This window comes from Martes martes, assembly GCF_963455335.1.
Source record: "Martes martes genome assembly, chromosome: 4".
Classification (NCBI taxonomy): Eukaryota; Metazoa; Chordata; class Mammalia; order Carnivora; family Mustelidae; genus Martes; species Martes martes.
In genome coordinates this window covers 77891625-77902327 of record NC_137891.1, presented here as the reverse complement: position 1 = coordinate 77902327, position 10703 = coordinate 77891625, and the positions used below count along the sequence as shown (strand labels likewise).

At 40.0% G+C, this 10703-nt stretch overlaps 1 pseudogene across 1 annotated transcript; it reads left to right on the top strand.

Annotated features, from left to right (window-relative positions):
- The first annotated feature begins 865 nt into the window (after positions 1-865).
- Positions 866-1332, top strand: LOC308342412 (large ribosomal subunit protein uL23-like; annotated as a pseudogene). The gene has a single exon. The product of its transcript is annotated as a large ribosomal subunit protein uL23-like (transcript).
- The last annotated feature ends 9371 nt before the right edge of the window (positions 1333-10703 follow it).

The window sequence follows — 10703 nt, the reverse complement described above, 5'->3', positions numbered from 1 at the left end:
ATGTGGTATCTATACACAATGGAATACTATGCAGCCATCAAAAGAAATGAAATTTTGCCATTTGCGACGACGTGGATGGAACTAGAGGGCATTATGCTTAGCGAAATAAGTCAATTGGAGAAAGACAACTATCATATGATCTCCCTGATATGAGGAAGTGGAGATGCAATGTGGGGGGGCTGGGGGGTAGGAAAAAAAATGAAAGAAGATGGGATTGGGAGGGAGACAAACCATAAAAGACTCAATCTCAAAAAACAGACTGAGGGTTGCTGGGGGGAGGGGGGACGGGAGAGGGTGGTGGGGATATGGACATTGGGGAGGGTATGTGCTATGATGAGTGCTGTGAAATGTGTAAACCTGGCAATTCATAGACCTGTACCCCTGGGGATAAAAATACATTATATGTTTATTAAAATAAATAAATTAATGAATTAAAAATAAATAAATAAATGAAAATTTCATTCCTTAGGAAAAAAGGTCTTGCCTTACTGGATGTTCTTATTCCCTATTTTGACTCCTTGATCATTTCTATTACAATTTCTAGGTATTTTGTTTCCTTACTTACTCAACTTCTGTCTGTCGTTCCCACTGGCATATGAGCTTTCTGGATCACCACTGAATCCCGACCTAGTCTAAAACAGAATCTGAAGCATCGTGGTATTCAATTAATTAAACAGGCCATTAGGCTGAGGTGGTTTTAATGCCTCATCTGCGCATGCGAGCAAACCAAAACCTCAGCCTGTCAAGGCCGCAAGGGTAAGAAGTCGAAACAATGGAACAAAAAGCATCGTGAGTTTTCGAGTTTTCGTTGAGACTCTGCTCTGCAAGGCCCTGGAAATGAGCCTTGAAAGTCCCTTTTATGAAGATGGTGCCGAAAGCTAAGAAGGAAGCCTGTGCCCCTCCCAAAGCTTAAGCCAAAGCCAAGGCTTTGAAGGCCAAGAAAGTGGTGTTGAAAGGTGTCCACAGTCACAAAAAAGGAAGATCCGCACATCACCTACATTCGGAGGACCCAAGACTCTGCATCTCCGAAGGCAGCCCAAATACCCTCGAAAGAGTGCCCCAGGGAGAAACAAGCTTGATCACTATGCCATCATTAAGATCCCCCTGCCTACTGAGTCAGCCGTGAAGAAAATAGAGGACAACACACCTGTGTTCACTGTGGATGTCAAGGCCAACAAGCACCAGACCAAACAGGCTGTGAAGATGCTCTACGACGTTGATGTGACCGAGGTCAACACCTTGATCATGCTTGATGGAGAGAAGAAGGCGTATGTTCCACTCGCTCCTGACTATGGTGCTTTGGATGTTGCCAACAAAATTGGGACCATCTAAACTGAGTCCAGCTGGCTAAATCTAAATATAATGTCTCTCTCTCTCTCTCTCTCTCTCACACACACACACACACACACACACACACACACACACAATTTGAAACAATCACAGACAGCCAAACAGGCTTTCCCAAATAGAGTAATTGTTTAAGCTATACCCAGTCAAATGATTTCCTTGCTTTGCTTCCACGTCTTCTCCATAAGAGTTTCCTCCCTACTTCCTCTTGGTGGAGTGCTCTTGACCACTTCCAGGCTGGTGCTCCTGATCGAAGTAGATTTGTTTTTCACATAAATTCTTAAACTTTTTAGTATACCCCAGTTTATCTTTCAACAAAAGGTACCCCGTGACTGCTTTTGAATGGGGAAAGGACTGAATATCTTAAAATCCAGACATTAAGGGTTAAGGCAGCTTCACTGCATGCTTTATCATTCATACCAAGAGTTTAAAGTTTTGGTAAATTTTCTTTGAAATTTTCGGAAGTCCTGAAAATGATTTAAATTCAGAGAGCAGGTAAAAGTCTGTTTTTGAGAGCAACCAGCAGAGGGAGTAAGGAGACAATTTTTCTAAGAGGGAAAAAAAAATACTACATTATTAATTATTCAAGTCAGTTGGCTCTTTTATACCAGGTTTCCTTCTGAACAGAAAATTTTCTCATGATTATATGCTATGTCTGATTTATTAAAGCCAAAATCGCAAAGTTAACCCCACCAAAATAAAAAAGCTGATCGTCATAGATTGACTCTTAACCCAGATATCTGTAATTAAGACAAATTTGGCTTGTAACAATTCTAGTAATTATGTTAATATCCTGTATTGTTTCAAATTTGATAGATGTTTGGATACAATTGTTAGGAAACTTAAATGTTAGTTCTGTACTTATGTCTAAATGATTAAAACATCAAGATTTTAATTTATCACCAGCTTTACTTGGATGTTAATTTTACATTACCTCAAACATTTGTACTCATGCAAATAGAATCGATTTAAACATAACCTCCTTTTAATTGTTATGTGACTGTTGATAAACCTGGGTGATTAACTACAAGATGGATTAGCCAGTCATTAACTGATAAATTATAAGCCAAGTGAGCAACATTATTATCCACAGAACTCCTTTTATGGATGGGAATTTTTCTTATAAGTCTGGAGGCCAGCAGTGCAGAATTTATGCAGTGGCTCTGTGATGTCGTGAATGTTCCAGGTCCTTTAAACTCTTCCCTCCCCCATCCCTATCACATGCCATTTGTCCTGCCATGTCATTATCTCAAGATGGCTGTCCCAAATCCAGCCCGTTTTCTATCTTCCCTTCAGGAAAAAAAGAAAGGAAAACAAGGATGAGATCATACTCTTACAGAAAAACACAAAAACAAAAACAAAGCATAATTTTCCTGGAGATCTCCAGTGCACATATATCTCGGGACCATTTCCCATGGTATCCTTAGCTGCAAGGGAACCTGGCAAGGTGCATGCTTTAGTTATACACATCTTTACCTGGAATAAAATCAGTGCCATGAGAAAAAAAGAGGGAATTGACATGTGGGGCCAACAGCCTCTGCCATATTCTTGTATGACTGAGCACCATACTAGACATTAGGGGGGAACAGAGATGGTTAAGACTAGCTCTTTATTTCTGGTATGCTCTCATGGAGTATACGAATAATCAAAATTCAGCAAACTACATTATGCAAAACAGTAATTAGTGTGTATTATTTCCTGATCTAAGAGTTTTACATGCATATATATATTTTTTTTCGTATAACATGCCTTTGGAGACAGTTTTACTAGACTTGTTTCAGAAAGGATAAAATTGAGGTTTAAAATGTTAGAATTCCATAACCAAGGTTACATAGGAGGTCAGACCTGAGGACCATTTGCTTTTAGATTAGCACAATTGCTATCCATGGACTCCCCCAAGTAAGTCCTCAGTCCCACCCAGAAATCCGTTTGTATGATCACAGTCATTCCTCTCCAATTGGCTTCAGGGAATTTTCTACACCATTATTTTTATTTTATTCAGTAAGTATCTATTAAGTCCTTACTATGTGCTGGCACTCTGCACTGTGCTGGGATGCAGCAGTAACAGGTTGACATCATTCCTGCTATCTGGGATCACATTCAGAGTATAGTCGATAATCACATTTTTTAATTGATAATTACAATCTGAAAAGGTTTATAAAAATATAAAATTATAGCTCTACTCCCAACAAACAAGCAAATCCTGATCCAACATCTCACCCCTTTCTACTTGTAACTAATGGTCTTTCCTCTAATTTTCATTAAATTATGACAATTAAGCGGGGGTTCTTTCAATGTCTCACTCTTCCCCAGTGCTTTTTCGGTTCAGCTTTGGTGCAGTTGTAGATGCCATTTCCTTTCCCTGAGCTGACACTGGTGCTGGTGTTGTGGTCCCATGTCCATCATGAAACACTCTGGTCAGTTGTCCTCACTCCCATCTCTTCTTTCTCTTCTGCTGGTTCTTTCTCTTCCCAGTCGAGGCTCGTTCAACTTTTCACTCATTTTGAGCTGGAACATAGTGGGAGACACTTGCGGGTGTTGACTCAGTGATTCATTCCATGAATATTATGGAACATATAGTGTGATGTGGGTTCCATTCTGGGTACTGGGAATATACTCATGAACCAGACAGATATGGACCCAATGCACAGGGAACTTACATTCTAGATGAGAGAGACATGTAAAAAACAAGTAAAGGTGAAATCAACAATAAGATAATGTTAAATCTTGGTAACTATTACAAAGAAAATATAACCAGATGATGTGATTTTTGTGAACATGTATGCCTACAGTGTGTATGTTGGTATATGTGTGTCTGAGTTTGTGACTGTGTATGTATGTGTATGTATGTATTTTGTCCTTTTTACTCTAGGACTGATCATATGTGAGTTTTTCATTTGTTTGATTTGTGCTTCTGATTGGACTTCCAACTACATTTTCCTTCTAAAGGCTGAGTGCCCTAGACACATTCCTTAGCTGGGAGGAAAGAGAATCTGAAAATTAGGAAGTGGGTTTCTCTGGCCTGGGCAGAAAAGGATCTGGATCTCTGACAAGTTGGGAGAGGCACTGCTCCCTCAGAAATGCATCCCCGGAAGTCAGGTTAACGTGTGTGATTCCTGGTAACGTCCTGGCTTGTTTGCCTCCTCAGTCGTCTCTTGATGCCTCATGCTTATGAAAATCAAGCCTTCGATTCTGTTTGGTCAAAATGAGAGTCCTATGCACCAGGTGGTGGCCAGCAGCAGAACCGTGGTGGCCACTGTACCCTGCCCTACATTTCCTCCTTAGCAAATGCTGTGTGAGATTAGTATGTGTCCACAGTGTTTGCACTGTCGGATTCTAAATCCCTAAATTGTCACCAACTGTAATCCAGTTGTCTCCATTTAGGTCCCTGTCAGGCTGTGTATCTTTGCCATTCGTCATCTCTCTTTATTAATCATGTCCTCTTTTTCCTTGTGAGTCATGGTTCCTGTTCCTGTCTGAATACCTGCAGGACCTTTTTATGGAGAGTTACAGTCTCTCTGGAGTTTTACTGAAGGGAAAAAGGAAGCTTTTCATTCTCTTGGCAGCTTCGGTCTAATTCCTGGGATATCTGATTTTTTTTTTCCAACCCATAAATGGATGTCCTGCCCAGTCCCACTTTTATTCCTGGGGACACTGTGATGAGGTAGTTTTTCCCGTATCACCGCTTGTGCCATGAGCAAGCCAGAAAAGGGCTGCTGGCTGGAGACTGCCCTGGGAAGCTGTGTTAAAAAAGTTGATGAACTCTTTCAGCCATTCCTGACAGATGCCATCTTCTGTCAGTCAGAGTCAGGGATGCCTCGTGGGACTCCATGTTATCCTGCTGAAGACTGTCCCTTCTGGTTAATTTCCATGTTCTGCTGAAATTCCCCACATTTTCATGCACATTACCTGTCTTTCCTCTAGGTCATTTAACTTATTAATAAAAATGATTGTAAAATTCCTGTCTGATAGTTCCAACATCTGGGCTGTTGATTGCTTTATCTCTTGTTGGTGAGTTTTTTTTTTTTTTCTTGCTCTTTTAGTGTGCATTGTAATTTGTAAACAAATATCAGATAATTGTGTTTTACAAAAAAGCAGAAACTATGGTAAATATTATTTGCACTTAGAAATAGGCCTGGGTCTTCTCTGTCAGTCATTAATGTGAGGGTTTGAGTCAACCTGGTCTGTAACAGCTGGGTTTGGGATCGGTTGGTGATTTATCACCTTTGGGGGGCCACAGATTTCCAATTTCTCCAGCCACAGGCTGCTGCTATACAGTGCTAAGTGTGTCGCCTGAGTGCCAGAGGATTTTTCTTGGCTCCCACAGGATCTCAGGATCTCAGCATTAGCCAGGCCAGCTCCCCGGTACTGAACACTCATATCTCCTTGTGATAGACTACTGAGGCATGTGCTCAGTCCAGTGCTTAGGGTAATGGTGGATTTTCCTGGGTCTCTCCTTCCACCTCATTCTTAGGCAGGTCCGTGCACCTGGGTGGGTCTCAGGGACTGGTCTTTCTAGCCTTCCCGCTTTGCCTCCTGTGGCAGCCACACTCTGCCTTCTACTGGAGGGGCATCTTGGGCAGGAGCCAGTCTCCCGCCCCTCCACAGCCGCAGTGCATGCCTGTTTTATGCAGTGCAGGACACCGGGCCCTCCTGCGGCTGCAGGTAGCACTTTATTCTGCTGTACCTAGTGGGTCTTCACTCCCGACCAGGTATCGGGACTGTTTATTCACTGGAAAGCACACTGGTTGGCATTTGCTTCCACCCTTCTCCCAGGAGCCATGTTCCTAAACCTGTCATTTAGAAGCGGGTTTTCCTGACCTCTCTCACTGGGAGACAGCTTTCTTCCCATGTGGAAAGGGTCTGTAATGGGGGAGATGTCCCACGCCTGTGCTCTACCAAGGGTGGCTCTCTCAGGCCTGCCTCAGTGGATCCCACACTCTCTGGTGGACCCCTGGTGGGTATTGGTGGAAAAGGGATCAGGGTGACTGTTGTGTTGGTCTCAGCCTATTGACAGTGATGCTGTCAGCCAGAGATGCTGAAGGCACTTGCTTGGGCCCATTAATACTTGTGGTGAGTCCCCACAGACAGTTCCCTGATCAGAGCCAACATTGTGGCTGGACTGGCCCTTGTGGTTTTATTATAATTGCAGGATGCGTGTCACCAACAACCACCAGGAGGGTTTGAAAAAGAAGATTCATTACTCACAATTCCTAGAAGGTACATAGCATGCCTCGGGGTACACAATGCAGTCACAGGTAGAAAGAGTGAGGGACAGCAGTCCTGGGGCTCTGCCTTTCTTGGGTCAAGGGTATGTTGCCGAGCAATTCAAAGCCTCACTCTTTAGTAGAAACACCTAAAGCAGAAGAGTGTGAATGAGGGCACAGGAGGGGAAAGGCAGGTTCATTTAAGTAGCCAGTTATCTAGATAACTTTGTAAAAGGAGAACTTCATGGGTGGGCAGCCTGGTAGGAACTGTGTCATACAGCTGGGCAATACATTTATTTGAGATGGCGGTCTTTGAAATAGTTGACCCAGCAATCACAAGCTTAATGTCAGACACTTGTATCATAGTACAAAAAAAAAAAAAAAAAAGCTTGGTATCAGGTACCTTATGTCCGGGCTCAAAAGGATTTAAGACTGTCAGGTTACCCCACACTCAGCTATGAAGAATTTGTTAAAATTTCAATTGTTTCCTTCTCGTGTATTTTTATGATTGATTGATTTTCTCTATGTTCTCCCAAAGATGAAATAGATTGAATGTCCTTTATTTCTCTGATGGTTTTAGACAAATTATGATTTTGTAGTTTATCTGGCTTTTCCTTAATGCTGGGTGGAGAAAAAAAATTCTCCTATGAGTATCTTCATCCTGAGCAGATGTAGATACAAACATACATATGGTATTATCGATAGAGGACATATCATCCTGAGAGGGGTTTAGATTCATGGCAACATGGAGCCTGCATGCACGGCCTCTCCCAAGATCAACGTCCTGTGCTAAAGTGGTACATTTGTTACAAGAGATGAACTGACATTGACAAATCTTCACTCAAAGTCCAGGGTTTACAGTAGGGGTCATTCTTGGTGTTGTCTGTTCTATGGTGTTGGAAAAATGCATAATATGTACCCACTGTTACAGAATAGTATAGAGTAGCTTCATTGTCCCCCAAATCCTCAGTGTTCCACCTGTCCATTCCTCCCTTCCCCCAAACGCATGGCAAATACTGGTTTTTCTACTAGCATCATAGTTTTCCCCTATCAAAATGTCATAGTTGGAATCACTTACTATGTAACTTTTTAATGCTGCCTTCTCCCAGTGAGTAAGTAATACACTTTAAAGTTTCCTCCATGTCTTTTCATGGCTTGATTGCTCTTTTTTTTTTTTTTTTTTTTAGCATTGATGATATTACATTGTAGGGAGGTACCAGTTTGTTTATTTATTCATCTCTTGAAGGATATTTTGGTTGCTTCCAAGATTTGGCCACTATGAATAAAGTTGCAATAAATAACTGAGTGCAGGATTTTGTGTGAATGTAAGTTTTCAACTCATTTGGGTAAATATTAAAGACTGTGATTGCTGGATCAAAATTAAACTCACAAAACTAGTAAGACACTGTGAAAGCATCTTCTAAGGTAGCTATATGCTTTTGCATTCCCACCAGTGATGAATGAGAGGGTTTTTTTTTTTTTAAGATTTTATTTATTCATTTGAGAGAGAGAGAGACAGAGAGACAGAGAGAGCACAAGTAGGGAGGAGGCAGGGGGAGAGGGGGAAGCGGACTCGCTGCTGAGTGGGGAGCCCATGCAGGACTCAATCCCAGGACCCTGGGATCATGACCTGAGCTGAAAGCAAACACTTAACCATTTGAACCACCCAGGCTCCCAAATGAGAGTTCTTGATGCTCCACATGTTCTCCAGATTTTGGTGTTGACAGTGTTTTGGATTTTAGCCATTCTAATAGCTATGTAGTGGTATCTCATTGTTTTAATTTGCAATTCCTTATATGCTTATTTGACATCTATATATCATCTTTGGAAAGATCTCTTTGGCCCAGTTTTTAAATTGGGTTGTTCATTTTTCTATTGTTGAGTCATTTGTAAGTAATCTCTAAACACAATGTGGGGTTTGAGCTCATGATCCTGAGATCAAGAGTTGCATGCTCATGACCTGAGCTGAAGGCAGAGGCTTAACCCCCTGAGCCTGCCAGGCACCCCTCTTCTAAGAGTTTTACAATTTTACATTTAGGCCAATGATCCATTTTAAGACAATGTTTTTATTAAGATATAATTGGCATATAATATGTAAGTTTAAGGTGGACAACGTGTTGATTTGGTATATTTGTTGTATATTGTAATATCATTACTACCATTGCATTAGCTAACACCTCTATCATGTCACATAATTATCACTTCTTTTTTGTGAGAATAATTAAAATGTTGTGTTTTAGCAACTTTGGGATTTATAAAATAGGATAGTTGACTATAATCACTACGCTGTGCACTAGATCTTTAGGACTTAGTTATCTACTAGTTATAAGTTTGTAGCCTTAAACAACATTCTCCAGTTCCCTTTTACACATTTCCCATACTCCCCACCCCTGTCCTAGGTAACCACCATTTGAATTTCTATTCTACATAAATAATCATGTCATCTGCAAACGAAGACTTTTACTCTTCCTTCCCTCCCTCCCCCCCTTCACCATCCTTCCTTCCTCCCGTCCTTCCTTCTTTCCTTTCTATGCCTTTTAGTTCCTTTTCTTGTTTTATTGCATTAACTAGGACTTCCCATAAGATGTTGAAAAGGAGTGGTGAGAAGGGACATCTTTGTCTTGTTTCTGATCTTGGTGGGAAAGCTCTAACTTCTCAACATTAAGTATGTTAGTGCAGGTTTTATGTAGATGTTCTTTATCAAGTTAAGGAAGTTCTCCCGTGTTTGCTGAGATGAATACTTTTCAACAGGCATTCCCACCCCTGGTGTCATGAAAATGATGACCTAGGCAGGTGTAGAGGACATTACAAAGACTGTATTAGAAGTTTGCTCTTCTATAACAAGTTATACTTTGTTGAATATGTTATGTTATACCTTTCAGAAAGCTTTTTCTTTGATAACATGAAGCTAAATTATGTCAAGAGGAGCTTTTTTGAACCTGGGGTATGGAGAATAAGAGGGGTAGTGAAGAAAAGGAATGCATAAAAAAAGTGAGATTTGCCTTCTCATGCCATGCCACTAACACGCTTCTAAACATGGAATCAAAACTCAATAATATTTAGAAGTTAAGCAATATTTTTTGTATGTTGTAACTAGTAGCATAAATAAGTTCAAATGAATTAAGTAAGAAAATATAAATGAAAAATTCTTCCCAGTCAAGCAAAGAAATAAAAATTGTTTTATTTGAAATTTCTACTCAGTTAAGGGCATAACAGACAAAAATGTCAAGTGCGAATATTGAAGAAACCTTTAAGAAAAAGGTAAAACATAATGGAAATTCTCTTTCATAAAAGTAAATCCCTTTGTGATGCTTCAAAATTAATTTTCTATGTGTGTTTCATAAAACCTTTATTTTGAGACTATGAATGTTATGGAAAGGGCATTAATATTTATTCAGTAATAGCAAAGACAAATGGATTTTATAAAAAGATTATATGCCTTCAATATCATTAAATTGCATATCTCCAGCAAAACTTCCCTAGATTTTTTTCCTCTATTAATACTTTGTACAAGCTCACTAGATGGCACAAAGAAGCCGGTGATACAGAGAGACCAGGAAAAATCATGTACTTTAACACATGCTGGGAAGGTTTACGTGTTATCATCAAGGTTCCTCTAAAAAAATCTCAAGAAAAATTCTGAATTGAAAGTACTGGGTCTACAAAGATTAGAAGGTACTATAGGTGTACCTTAATTGCACATATGGACTAGATATAATTTCTCTATTGACATCTCCTTTTTAAAAATAGCTAAAATATATTCATCCATATTGTAAAATTTAAGTTGAGATTAACATATAAATGGAATGTCTAATAATCAATTTGCAAAAATATTGTTAGAGGTTAAAATCTGATGTATTAAAAAATCAAAGTATTACAATGATTGATTTTTATTTGAAAAACAATTTTTTAAATATAATACCACAAAAATAATTTGTAAGACCCAAGAATTTGTTTACATTTTTAAAAATATTTATTTATCTATTTACATGAGAGAAAGATAGTAGAGCAGGGAGAGGGTGTGGGGCAGAGGGAGAGAGAGAATCTTGAGTAGACTCCTGGCAGAGTGTGGAGCCCCATGCGGGGCTAGATCTCAGGACCCCAAAATCAAGAGTCATTGCTTAACCAACTGAGCCACCCAGGCACCCC